The sequence below is a fragment of the Agelaius phoeniceus genome, chromosome 7 (assembly GCF_051311805.1).
Source record: "Agelaius phoeniceus isolate bAgePho1 chromosome 7, bAgePho1.hap1, whole genome shotgun sequence".
Lineage (NCBI taxonomy): Eukaryota > Metazoa > Chordata > Aves > Passeriformes > Icteridae > Agelaius > Agelaius phoeniceus.
This window is the reverse complement of record NC_135271.1, coordinates 32248135-32262857: the sequence shown is the minus strand read 5'-3', so window position 1 is coordinate 32262857 and position 14723 is coordinate 32248135. Positions and strand designations below refer to the sequence as shown.

The 14723-nt window shown below is 39.1% G+C and overlaps 1 protein-coding gene across 2 annotated transcripts in view; it reads right to left on the bottom strand.

Annotated features, from left to right (window-relative positions):
* LOC129122373 (sodium channel protein type 2 subunit alpha-like) overlaps positions 1-2893 on the bottom strand; it is a 61233-nt gene extending 58340 nt beyond the window's left edge. For both annotated transcript variants that reach the window (XM_077181458.1, XM_077181457.1), the window contains exon 1: positions 2759-2893. The gene's annotated coding sequence lies outside the window, so the exon portion shown is untranslated. The remainder of the gene's footprint in view (positions 1-2758) is intronic.
* Positions 2894-14723: the final 11830 nt, after the last annotated feature.

The following is a 14723-nucleotide window of genomic DNA, read 5'->3' as shown; positions in this document are numbered from 1 at the left end:
AGAGTAACAAGACAATTAATGGAAAATCTTCCCTAGTAGCAGACAGTGTGCTTTGAACACAATTGCTTCAACCAGTGCAATCACTCATTACTGAGAATGACTCAACCCTCTCTATGGAGCATGACATCTGTGATTATTATTGATAAATACATCCTTGTCCTGGGCTGAGTTTACAATTGATTTCAACAGGAAAGGAAAACATTTTTGAAGATTAAATTATACCAGTTCTGTCTCCATGTGTTCTGGATTATATGCACTTGTGCAGTCCCAAAGGACATGCTGCAGAAGGCACCTAACTCAGTGCCCCTATAAAATAGTTAAATGAGGACACATATTCTTGAAGGATTAGATCCAAGTACAGTATTTTTCTTTGGACTGGCGTAAGATGGAATGTCTTCTACATGCTATCACCACTTATTAGCAGTGAGTATGTATTAACAAGAAATGAAATTTACTTATATGAAGAAAAAAAAGTGTTTTTCAACATCACCTCAAAGCTTCATCCTTGCCTCAAATAAGAGAAACAAGTTTTACGATAAAATATTGAAGGCAAAAGCTGTCAATGTCGATACTGCACTGCTGGTAATAAAACCTTAGGCCAATAAAATCTGTTTTAAAGCCCAGAAAACTGTTCATGTCTCATACTATTTATGTGCACTTAGTATTTCTTTTAATGTATGCAGTTTTAAAATCAACAACCTGTTTTACTCACTTCCATTTCTCTCTGTTGAATTTCTTCTGCAAACACTGAAAAATGTTTTAAATATGGAGAGAGCAATGTCTGCTTTTGTGTCTCTTAGGAATACCATAAAATTATCAATGCCTAAGATTTACACAAAAATTGTATTTTCATCAAATCTGCACTTGTATAAACTTTAGCTAAATACACCTTTAGAGGGCCAGTTAAAAGCCACAGTATTTTTAAATATAGATAAGAAAGAAGAAAAAAGCAAGAGCCTACATGGAACTATCCTCTTGGAATTCCCAACACAGGGAAAGGGCAGGGATGGAGTAGGGGTGAAGAGGTGGGTGACATCAAAGCCCTTGGAGTGGCTAATGGCCAGCGCGGCCCTTGGCAAATGTCGCTGCGAAATCCTGTACACAGCTCTGACCATCCTGACCCTCCGTGCGCGATGCACACCCAGAGCTCTGCTCCCACCCTGACACACCCTTCCCTCCACCGGGAGCAGCCAAGCAGCCGCTGTGTCTCTCACAGGGGGAGCAGAGCCACGATGGATTCCTCCTGTTTGCCCACAACAGCTGAGCTCGGCAGACAACAACAACAACAACGCAGCAACTGATCCACTTCTAACAAAAGTAAATTTTCAGTCCACTTAAAAGCTGAAGAACATTTAGACAAACATACAACTGACATGAAAATGGCAGAGTCAGAACTGCCTTTCATTGCATATGAAAATTCTCATCTTAAATGGTGCTGTGGTGCTATGCATCAAATCGTAAACATGTCGTACAGTAACACTGATTTGGGGGGGGGGGGGGTTGGTGGGTGGTTTTGTTTTGGCTTGGGGTTTTCATTGATAGCTGGTTTTTTGGGGTTTTTTTTTGTTGTTGTTCGTAGAGGGGTTTTTGTTGTTAATAACTCATATGCACATTTTTGTTCAAGCTCAACAAGTTCAACTGGGAAAAATAACATTAAATCTACCCTTCCACTACTTAATTTTTCTTTTTGCATCCCACTCTGATTAGAAGTTTTTTTATTTTAATCCAGAAACTATGAGATATTTTGGTGAACAAAGAAACACTGAATACATTGGAGTCCTCAAGTTCAACAACACAATCTGATTTTACAAAAGGACAGGGAAAGGGTACTGAAATTAATTGTTGCAACTAACAGCTTCCTTTTTATAAATCACCTTACAGTTTCATGTAAGGATTATTCCCATCATTTGTTTTCCTATCAAGACTTCTTCTTTTTTTTTTTTTTTTTTTGACGCTCAAGCAGTGCTACTTGTAGGATGCACAAAGTGCACTTTTATAAATGACTTCTCTTTGTATAAAAGTCACGACAAACCAATTTGGTTGAACAAAATAACTTTGCTGCACCTGAACTATTAGCTGGAATACCAGAAGTTCAGAGTTAAGGAAACAGGCATAAAAGAAGGATTAATGCATTGGTTTTCATTCTCTACAAGAATGCCCAGCAGATAAGGCTGCCCGAGACGAGATTCTGCTGTTCTTCCTGGCTTTCCCTGTTGCTCTCTCCTCTGTGCTTCTTCCATCTTTTCACAGATGTGGTCACCACTGCTTAGCAACCAAGGGGACATGATGACAGAGGAAAATCCTCCATCTAGAGCTCACCCTGCTCCACCTACAAAGCAGCAAACTACCTTTCACAGCAAATTAGGACAAATATGTTTCTTTGTTACCGCAGAGGTACCCAGTGGGACCTCATATGTACCTTCATGTAAGACGAATTTTCTTTTCTTAGTGGATGCACAGAAGAGAACTTAAGCTGGGGGACAACCTGAAACTTGTCGGTAAAAAAGCTCCCCAAATACTAATTCCAGGTAAATAAATACATAATTAAATATAAGGGAAAGAAAAGAAAAAAAAAAAAAAAAAGAGAAAGCTCCGATACCGCGGGGATGGCAAAGAGAAAAGCGAAGACGAGACTCAACCGAACACCCTACCTACTTCTACTCAAGTGCTCCAGCCGATCTCCAGGGAGAGCCCAGGCAGCTTAGACCCAAGTCCGGGCAAGATCCCCGCCAACCCGCCGGCGGATCGCCCCACTCACCTCTCCCATGCCACAGGTAGGTGCGGTCCGGGCGCCGCCGCTCCGAGCACCGCCCGCTCCGCTCCGGGCTCCGCTGGCTCCGGGCAGCCCCGCCCGGCCCCGCCCGGCCCCGCCGACAACGCCGCAGCGCCCCCTCGCGGAGCCCGCGGGCGAAGCTGCTGCCGGCCGGACCGAAACGTGAGGGTTGGACAGCGCCTTTCCTCCGGGGCCATCCCGCGGCCGCCCGCTCTGACCCCCAGGCCCAGGGGGAGTCACAGCGGGGTCCTACCGCCGCGGGGGACAGCGGGAGCCGGGCGGCGGCAGAGCCGGCACCATGGAGAGCGAGGGGCAGCCGCGTCCCCCGTTGCTGCCCGCAGCGCCTCCCGGCCGCTGCCTCTCCTGGCGCCCCTTCCCGCGGCGGCTTGGGTCGGTTCCAGTAAGCGCACGGCCACACTTCCCTCTGCCATCCATTCACGTCCAATGCTAAATGGGTTTCCGAGAGAAAGTCATGGTGTCCTTGGCTGTAATTCAAGGTAGTAACATAATACAATTTGCCTTATGAGCTTTTAAAAGCGTTTATGTGTGTTTTTTCTACTGATGACTAACTTTAATACCTTCTGAATCTCTTGGAAACCTGCAATGAAAAAAACAAGCTAGTTTGCAGCTCAGTGAGAGAAGGGGTGTTTTATGTGATACATTACTTAAGGAAGTTTCTCAGAGGAGTTACGTTTTTGTTTAATGTCCCCCTTGCTTCTGGATGTGGACAACAGACAATAATCCTGTGCAGATTTTAGGGGAACATCAGCACCTGAAGAGCTCCAAGCATGAGAAACATAGAGCACCATTTTCACAATGTGTATTTAAACTCCTTACAGATCACCAGCTGCAACTAAAGCCACAGCTAAGCCTAAGTTCAAGTGCTTAGTCCCTCAGGTAAAATGCCAGCCTACCACTGCTTTCCAGCACTTTTCACAATCAGGGCTTCTATTCCTGAAGGCCTCCTGCTGTGGCCTGGGCACATTGTCTGCATTGATTCCCTTGTTCCAATGTTTGGAAAGCTTTGGTGCATCCTGAGTGCTGTATAAATAGGTCACTGCTGTAGGTTTTGTCTGTGGTCATATGGTTAAACCATTAAAATCACTGGAAATACCTTGAATTCCCTGCTGCTTACAGAGCAGGGAAGGGAAACACAAGATAGTTTTGTCAACAGAGTATGAAAATTTCATATATAACATATCTGTCAAAACAGAATGTCAATTCTGTAATACCAGTTCTTCTTCCAGTCTTTAGAAATAAATCTTCACCTCAGTTAGAACAATAAATTATCAAAACTCACAAACATTTCTGAAAATGTTCTTATGTGATCTGATTTCTGTGCTCATGTTTTCTCACCCAAAATCTCACTTTTCTTGATGCAGCACTAGCATGCCATGACAGTGTAGGAGGAGATGCTAAGAAGGCATTCTCCTCTCCACTTCTTTTATTTTAGCAGGGACAGCAGGTCATGAGTTTCTATAGCACACTGAAGCCATTTCCCCATTACCTGATTTGGTAGCAGCACCCAGCCACATGGAACATGCTTGAAACAGTATCCATATTATTCCTGACTGGCTGCAAGAAACCAGCTCCTTGACTACATCTGTGCAAATTAAAACAAAAAAGGCACTCATTCCCTGCAGTATTGTTATTGTAACACTATTTGATAACATATATCCTAAGAAGCTGCAATTTAGTACAGGAGACACCTGATTTCGGTGTCTACAAATGAAATCCTTTAGATTTCTACATGCATTTAAAATTTAATGTTAAACTGAAAGAGATCACATGCAGAGGAATTTTTTTTCCTCATCTCTCAAAACTCAACCCAAATAAAGAGAATTTCCTCCTTTTCAATGTTAAGTTTTTTTCCAATTTTTATTCTTTTCTTCATCATTTCCACATTTAAGTGATGATGCACAATTACTTTCTGAATGCCTTGTCTACGTTGAAATCTGTAATATTTGTAATATCTGTAATATATTCCATGTATATTACTTGAATAGTCATGTCTGTCTTAGGGACAGACAGCCCTGTGGTATTCCATAGGATGGATATTATATAGTCAGCAAATAATGACAGTGCTTTTAAAACTAATATGTATTATCAAACCAATAGATTTTCTTACAGCACACAATGCTAAATTAATACTAAATATGTAATTTGTTATATTAAATTGAAATAGGTCATTCAAAAGCACCCCTACACAGCAGTCCTGTTTTTCATCTGTTTACAGAAAAACATCTACTTCAATTCATTATTTGGCTGCACTTAATGCTAGAGTTGCACAGACAACAAGTACACTACAGCTGCTTTACTTATTTGGTCTCTGGTTTCACAAAGTTTTAGTGATGCACAATTCTATAATAATGACACTAAAAATGATACAACCATTATTACTGGGACCATAACTGGAATTGCAATCTAATAACTGAAAAGTGATGGGGTTTATCAGGTGGTGCAACCTGTTTCCCAGGGAAAGAGTGAACTGCAATATTTAATATGATAGCACCACTTAGTGTTCAAAGTGGATATGGCTTTGTAGTCAGTACTTTTCTTAACAGCTGCACTGCCACCTTAAGAAAAACAGTGATGACACTATTTATATCTCATTAATCTTATACATGAGAGAAGTAAAGCATGGATACATACGTGCTGAATATAAAGATATTGGAAGAAAAATGTTTAATACTTATCTTGATATAAATGACCCATATGGAAGTATTTACAGGATAAAAATCACTGCAGTTTCTTACCAGCATCTTTTCTTCAAAAGCTAAGACACAATTTTTGGCATGTTTAGTCCTTTAGTTCCTTTTCTACTTTGCTACTTATAATAGATCATCCTGAAGAACAGAACAGATTTACCCTCTGCCCACACTTCCCACTGAAGAATATTATACCACATAATCTGCCAACCTTTTATTCATGAACATGATCAGCAAAAGGAGATGGTCAGTAATTGGTTTCAGAAAGTCTTGGCTTGGCATTCAGCCATGTTAAAGTCACAATGCTTGTATTAATGTCATGGTCTCCTCACAAGGATTGGATATCTGGGAAATTAAAATTATCCTATTTTCTTCTCCAGCAATCCTTTTTTCTGTCAGTAATGAAATATTGCTGTCTCAGGGCTGCTTCACTGATGTCTCTGCAGTGCGCCAAGATCAGCAACTTCCTCAACAGTCTGAAAAAGATTTTCATTGGAAAATTTTAACATGCATTTATTCTAATCTTCCCTTCCTCTTAATTAGTAGTTTTACATTTTTCTACAAAAATTGTACCATCAGATTTCACCACTGAAATTTTCCAGTTAGGTTTCTTTCTGGTGTTATATTGTCTCTCTTCACCTGACTTTCCCTTACCATGTATTCTGTATTTTAAGATAAGCCATTTGCAAGATGCAACGAGTTTCTCGATGCAACGAGTCAATATTATCATAGACAATATATGTCCCAAAATACACAGTATGTAAATAATTATCCATAAAGCCAAAATCACAGTGTTCTGAAGTGCTGTTTCACTGCTTATTAATTGCAGAAAGTAATATGTTGGTCTGTATGATTCCTGTGCTCTTCCATAGTTTATCTACCAGTGGCTTGAACTAAAGAAATAGTGGACTATTATCAGCCACATCTTAAGATCTTTTAAAATCTACTAATGAATTAAAATGTGGTTATGAAATTATCTAACTATTAAAAAAACCAAAAAAGTGAAAAATTAAGCAGCAGGCAAAATTTGCAATTACAAATTTTCCTGTAATACACCCATTCCAAAGCAATGTAGAAGCAGTATCTGAAAGGTCTCACTGGGCTGCAGTCTCAGTGGCCTCGGAGGATGCACAGAAAACACTGTTTCAAGACAATGCTTTGAATTAAGGGAATTATGCACTGCTTTCACTCTTTCACCTGCCCGCCAACAGTGGTCTCCAACTTCCTGCTCAATACCTGCATATTTGTTTATTTATCTTATTTTAATGGAATTTCCATCCACAAATGCATCCTGTTTACAGCAGGCTGAATTGAACTTCTTGACTTCTTGTTGACTATAAGAAGTTTTAAAGAAAATTAGTATTTTTAGAACATCTTTTGTATTGCTAGATGTTTGGTTTCAATATGAGTGACTAAGCCAACATTGTAGAGAGATCAAGTTAAGCATTTAGTGCAAAACATCACTGGATAACTTGATGCTTGCAGCATTTGTTTATTGATTTCACTTTTGAAACGCATTCCTTTGCCATTTCACAATAAAACAAGATGAGGCACAAAGTGGATGAAAAAAAGTATTTTGCAGAAAAACGTACTTTGTTCAAACCTTGGCTAAGCAATTCATTTGCATACTAATATCTAAGCAAATCTGCTTAATTTTGAATATTAAAAGAAATATTAATGCAGTATTTCAGTATCATACTGATTAGTTTGTCCTGCATGAGAGCATAAAATCTCACCTGGATGTGACATGGATTTTTCAAGTATTTTCCAGTCACATCATCCTGATATGTTCAGAAGAAAAATCTTCTGCATTGCTGTGTATGTCTGTGACATCTGTGACATTTGAGAGAAAGGGCTATAAAAGACCAGAAAAGTGTGGATAGATGAAAATATGGTTAATATTTTAATTGCCATTTTATAAGCACTTTTAGAGTAGAAAGAAAAATAAAGATGTGTTTAATAATAAATAAGTTTTACCAGGAAATTAAGAAAAACTTCTAATCATAAAATGGGTTTGTAGAAATCTCCATTTCACAGCCCCATCAATGTAAGCATTTATCTCATTTTTGAACATGAAAACACACATAGTAATGCAGATGACGTTGAATATACTTAACATTTATGAAATGCATATAAGTATTCTGACTTAAAATCTAAATAAATGCTAATAAATTAATACTGAAAATTAATGCAGGCAGAGATTAGGTGCTTTTCAAAACTTATTTGTTTAAACCAAGTCTTACACTAGCTATTCATATTTACTATCTTTTTCCCTATATGTTGACTAATTTTTGTCTCCATCAGTTTTAATTGTACTTTCACAATTTATACTTGAAAATGAAAGAGAAATTTGTTCCCGAAATCAAAAGCAAAACTTCCATAAAGAAGTTTTCAGAGGACTATACTATGAAGAAACAAAATGATTACTTCAAACAAAGTGACTATTTTCTAAATTAAGGATTTTTTGTTTTCTACCTGCTGCAGTTACTGTGCCCACTGTGTTGTTTTGCAAAATAAACCAAGTTTACTAAGCCCACGAAATCATCTTGGAATCACCAGGACTGTGTGTTCACAGTATCCATCAGAGGGCACCCTCACCTAACAGCAGAATGTATTTTAAGAAAGGCCTGTCTAAAAGCTTCAGGAGGGAAGAAACCCTCTGGACACTATAGTAAGAGAAAAGTCACTAAATGCCCCATCCCTGGCAATGTTCAAGGCCAGCTTGGATGGGCTCTGACCTGGTCTAGCGAGAGGTGTCCTTGCCCATGGCAGGGGGGGATTGGAACTATAAGATCTTAAATGCAAACCATTCTACAATTCTGTGACCATGATTCTATGGAAAGTATTTACCAGCATTTTCTATACATTACACTGAAGGTAAGACAAGATGTGCCATTCTTTTGTAGCAAACCAGTAAACACATTGCCAAGTCCACTGTGGATCTCAGAATGGGTAGGCTGGAAGGGACCCTGGAGGTCATCTATTCCTGAGCTCAACCTGCCTGCTCAAGCAGGGTGACCCAGAGCACACTGCTGGGATTGTGTCCAGACAGCTTTTGAGTATCTCTAGAGAAGAAGACTCCACAATCTCTCTGGGCAACTGTTCCCATGCACAGCCACCCTCACAATGAAGTTCCTCCTTGTGTTCAGGTGGAACTTCCTGTGCATCAGTTTCTGCCCACTGCCCCTTGTCTTACTGATGGGAAGTGCCAAGCAGGGCTTGGATCCATCCTCCTGACAGCCTCCCTTCAGACATTTACCGACAATGATGAGGCTCCCCTCAGTCTTGTTCAGGCTGAACAGGCTCAGCTCCCTCAGCCTTCCCCTGAGTGAGGTGCCCCAGATCCCTGCTCACCTTGGTATCCCTTTGCTGGACCTGCTGCAGAACCTCCACGTCCCTCTGGTCCTGAGGGGCCCAGAACTGGACCTAGCACTTTGGATGTGCCTCAGCAGGGCAGAGTAGAGGGGCAGGATCAGCTCTCCTGAGCTGCTGGCAATGCTCTTGCTAATGCACCCTGGGACACCACTGACCTCTTGGCTACAAGGGCCCTGCTGGCTCATGGACAGCTGGTTGTCCTTCTCCTCAGAGCTGCTTCCCAGCAGGTCAGCCCCCAGCCCGTGCTGTTGTGTGGAGTTATTCCTCCCTGGATGCAGGGCTTTGCATTTGCTTTTGTTGAATTTCAAAAGGTTCCACTGTTTTTTCTGATTTTGCCAGTCTGTAGTTAGAGAGATCTACAGAGATACTGCATTCACTCTGTTTGTTTCCTTTAAATGAAGTCTGATCAGTAGCCATTGCCTTGTCTAGGCCCCTGTACATTTAGAATCTGATCTTACTTACAGATGTAGTTGCACTGAGGAGTACCTGATTACTCCTGATTTATGTATTGTAGCTAACTTATGAGAATAGACTTCTGCCATTTCTATGAAATACCAAAGGGAGCCTCTCTTAATCACTCCCTGACACATTTCTATTGAATAGCAGTAGTTCAAAAAAAACCATCACTGATTTAAGAAAAAAATGAAAGAAACTGACAGTCATTTCCATGCCTTGAATCACAGACATAATTAATAGAAAACTTTAAATATGTGAATAGAATAGTAAACATATTGAAAATTTTTTTTACATAAGAATAAAATTTATTTACTTGATCTCAAACTGTTCATTAACTTTTAATACTAACTTTTAGTGTCAGAGATTGTTTTGTATTGTTTCCAGAAGATGCAGGTTGTCTCTGATGAATTTTAGGAATATAATTACCAATTTTTAATGGAAAATTATTTTCATCCAAGCTAATAACCTATTAAGGATTATTAATTCGAATTGCTGCCCTTTGCTGCCAGAAAATGTGTCAAATGAAAGGAAATTCATGTCCTGATGTGTTAAGCTCAGCAACAGTTTCTTTAGATGCTTGTTTTACCTTTTCTCACTTTTTTTTTAGCAGAGTACCATTAATTACTTTTCTTTGTCTTAATATTTATTTAGCCTGATTTCTTTTCCACATTCTGCTCTCATTAGACCAAGGTGCACACAGTTATTTAAATGGCCCAAATCAAATAGAAGTGAAAATTAGAACTACTTAGAAACATATCCAGTAGCAAAAAATGGTATTTATTTACTAACGATACTTATTATACTAATATTTATAATTCTAAGACCATCACCTTTTCTAGGCTCCTTGATAAGTTTCCCTCTTGCTATAGGAATAAAAAAGATCTGTGTCTCTTCTTTCAGCACCAAAAATAAGTAAGTTTTAGGGAACTTTGAGTATTTTAGGAATATTTAAAACAGGAAAATTTATCTACGATGAGTAAGACCAGCAGCAATTGATACTTGACACTCAAAAATTTGTAATAGATGACACTGTATGTTTTGTTTCCCTCTGTGTATTTTGTTTCCATCATCATCCTTGTTACATCTTTGTTTGTTTGTTTGTAAATACGACTATTAACACCTGGTAGACAACCACATGTGTAATAAAGTATTTACATTAAAAGGACAAAAATACTAGTAGCCTAAGAACTTACAACCATTATTATTATAAATATGAAACAAATTATTTGTTTTATGGTGTTGGATTTTTTCCCTTTTCCTCAAGAACAACATGCAAAACACTTAGGTTACCCATGAAGCCAAAAAACCAGTAATTGATAATGTGCTTCACTTACTTCCCGTCCTTTTATGAAGTACATTTACTTCATGTACTTCCACAGAGCTCTTCTTTGTCTTGCAAGGCATTGCACTGATTTTCCTGAAGATGGAAAACTCTGATTTAGAGCAAAGCAAGCCTTCTTTATCTCCAGGATAAGGGGGAACCTTGGGCAGACAGATAGTTCAGTCTCAATACTTACTCATTCACACCTGAGATCAAAGACAGGAATGGTGACGATGCCTTGGGTGCCCACTGCAAGCTGACCTGCCCTGAAAAGGCAGTGGCACCGATGGCCTTGTGAAGGCTGACCTAGAACAGAGATGAGATGAAGTTAAAGAATAAAGTAGGTATTTATTAGGAGGCCTCAATGGATCCACCTTGGGCAGCACAAGAGCCCAGCCAGGGTTACACCCCAGGTGAAACCAAAATGGTCACAAAATGGACGATCAGTCACAGGATCTCACACTTTCATAAGTTTTGGTCCATTAGCACATTGGAGCTAATTGTCCAATTACAGCTCCAGCCCATGAAGTCCCATCCTTGTTTTTCTCTCTTCAGTCCACCATTGTTTATGCTCTTGGGCCTGAGACTTGCATCAGTTGTTCTTGGGTCCCCAGCTAGAGAAGGAATTGTTTTGTGTACCCATTCTGTGACGAGAGCTTACTAATATGAAGTATTAGTATTATTATAATTAGTATTATTCATATCCCCTAATATGAAGCCCAAACCCACACACTAAAGCAGCACAGAATCTGAGAAATACAAAAGCTAAACCTGGGGCATCAGCACTTCATCTCAGCGCAGCAGCAGGCTGCAGTGATTATCCCATCTATCTTTAATGTTACCTTGAGTGCTTCCACGTGTGCATTACAGCTGACAGGAGTACAACCAGGGCCATGAAGACATTGTCAGTGATTGTAAAAAGATGAATTTGACCTACTTACCCAGACATGAGTAGCATCTTATTTTCAAGCATCAGAGGTGGATTACACACCTTATCTATATAAACATGAAAGATAAAAATAACAAGAATTTGACAGGTGAGCTGAAAGGACTGCTATAAAATTTGAATTTGGAGGAGTGTGAGAGACTGAAGACAGGGAAGAGTTAGCCCCTGTCTTGGCTTATGCCTTTCCTCTCTCCAGCACTGAAAATTGAAAATTCTCACTTAGTTTCACTCAGTTCAGGCAGTAGGACAGGAAGGCATGTAGCAGGAGATTGGCTAAATGGTGCCTGTGAGGCTTTACTAATAGCATCTACCAAATGAGAACTTCATCTTCTTTTAAATGCCTGTCAGCTATACCATATTCCATATTGACATGACCATTTATTCTTATCACACCACAAGATAATTCACATCAATGGTACAACCATTCTGGTTCCAGTAAGGTTAAATATTTTAATAATTTTGTTTGTTTGTTGCACTAATTAATGATGCAGCCCATCCAATATTATCAGGCCAGAGTACTAACCTTCATATAACAGACCTAAACTTTCATCTGTACTGCATCTCACCTTGCTTTTATGAGTGCTCAGCAAGTGGAAAGCCTGACAAGAACACTCATTTATGATTAAACTGGTCTCACACTTTCAGAGAGAAGCATACAAATGGATGGAAAGCAGACTCAGAGGTCATGAGACAAAGAGGGTTCCCACATTAAAGAAAACAGGAGCAACCGAGTCTGTTTTATAAATGGATTACACTTTTAAAGCCTTGCGTGTAGGAGAGTTGTGAGCTGGTTTGAGTTTTCTTCTAGTAATTGCAAGATGAAAGTCTTGGGGAAACTTAATGAGACACTATTTCCTAGCAGTCCCTCTCCAGCAGGAATTTTCTTTCTAGCAAGGGCTGCCTAGGCTAGCTTTTGTTTCAGAGGCTGAAACAAACAAAAATAAATGGAGCATTTGTGTTATGAGGACAGTTAGATCCTCAAAGAGGATTGCTGTGTTGCTAGAGAACCTGAGCATCCAGATTAATATCAAAGGATTATGATTGCTGAAATACAGTTAGCTGAAAACAGATCCTTTTTCTATTTTTTTTCTTTCTTTTCTTGTGCAGAAAGATGCATTCAAGCATTCTGAACAAAACAGCACTTTGATCTGTTCTGTGGACTTCTGTCACATACAAATCAGAGAGTTCCTGGTACTAGAAGATAAATTGCTGATCAGTGAAATTGCATTATTTTCACAGATAAAATTATACACATTTACAAGAACCTTAAACAGTATCATTTACTCATCATGCTTTCAATACAGCATGAGTAGTTGACTGCATCTTGAAAGAAAGAATAAGTTGCAGTACTTAGGCAGAAGGAAAACTCTGTAGAGCCAGTTTGAGTGAAAAAACCAGAAGGAAGAATGGAAGGAAAATTAAAGAATAATACACATTTTTTGGTAGGAAACAGAAGATATGAGAAGGAAAAAAAAAATGCATGTAATTGGGAGCCTTTTAGACAACACAGTTCAAGATGACTTCAAAATAGATCTGGTCAGACTTTTCAAATTCCATTCTGCTGGGAAGGTTTTCACTCTTAATCAAAAAGAAAACCCAGAAATTGTGAAGCTCCCCCATGGGTATGAAATTAAGTCTGTCTTGTTTCATTTAGTTTAATTTCATTTCATTTCATCCATTCATCTTTGTAACTCCTTCTACTGACTTAATTCCTAGCGCTGATGAAAGTCTACTAGCAGAGTTTGTGATCCTAGGAAAAACCCAAAAAATCCACTATTGATCTCTTAGTACAGCTGTGATCCCTAAACTGCAGAACACTGCATTGGTAACTACAACATCATCATGAACAAGAATGCTTAGACAGCTGTTGTGAAGAAGGCAATCTAGAAATGAAGAACAGAGAAAGACAAGGCTAAGGATGCAAGAAGCTTCACGGAGATCATGGCAGATGATCTCCTTGGAATCCTTCAAGCACTAGAAGTTCTCATTCAGACTCTGATGCTGGACATGTTCTTGAGCTTTTACAGTAACTTTAAGTAGTGCTACATACAGAATCTACTGGGCAGAAAGCATGCAATTTTACCCATGGATTTACCAAACAAGACCTGAAACAAAGGAAAAGCATGCGGTCTCCACAGAAAGTAGTATAACTCTCAGTGGCTTTGATAAATACAATATAATCATCATTTTTGTTACAATGGCCTCAGAAGATAGGATTAAACAGTTTCAGATGAGCCATATTATTTAGAATCACATTTTGATTATGTGATTTACCCTCCCAGCTATTTAGGTTGTGTAACATCCACTGTCTGTTTAACCAAAATGGAGTAGCTGATGATGGATACTTTTATACTGAGTGAAATTGACTGTGCAGCTGTTTAAACACTGAAGGCACTCAAGCGACTGCTTGAGCTATTATTGCTAGAGGTACTGCATTCTGAATCAAGCTCTAACTAGGAAAGAAATACCTTTCACGTGATTTTCATGAAAAAATACCCTGAGAGTTACTGGGTGAGTACCACTAAAAATACGGTTTGTAAAAAAATTACTTAAAATTACACCATTAAGTCTGTTTTGAATAACATTTCCCCAGGGCTTACAGGACCCTGTTGTGAATTTTTCATAATTTCTATATTGGAAACTTAAGGAACATGATCTACTTGGAAAGAAAAAAGGATATTAACAACAACAACAACAAACCTACTATATTTAGTCCTATATTCAATAAATTACCTTCTTCTAAACCAGTAATGATCAAGGTGCTTTGACAACCTGGTTGGGTTATTTGCAGGAAGTGGAACTATTTTGAAACAAAACCAGTCTTCACTGAAAAGCATTCATGTTAATTGATAATTATCATTTTTTAAAAAATCAAAATTTAAAACTCTGTTTAGTTTTCTAATTAAAAACAGCCTGTGTATTAAGTTTAGCAATACTATTAGGAGCATATGTCCCTAAAAAACCTCAGAACAAATGTTGATTTTATTACCTTCATATTCCTCACAGGAACATAACAATACAGGCCAAAGGGATGTTCCACAGCATGGAGGGCACACTCAGCACAGAAACTGGGGGAGTTGGCTGGGAGGGGCCCATCACTGCTCAGGGTGGGCTGGGCACCCATCGCAGGGTGGGGAGCAGCTG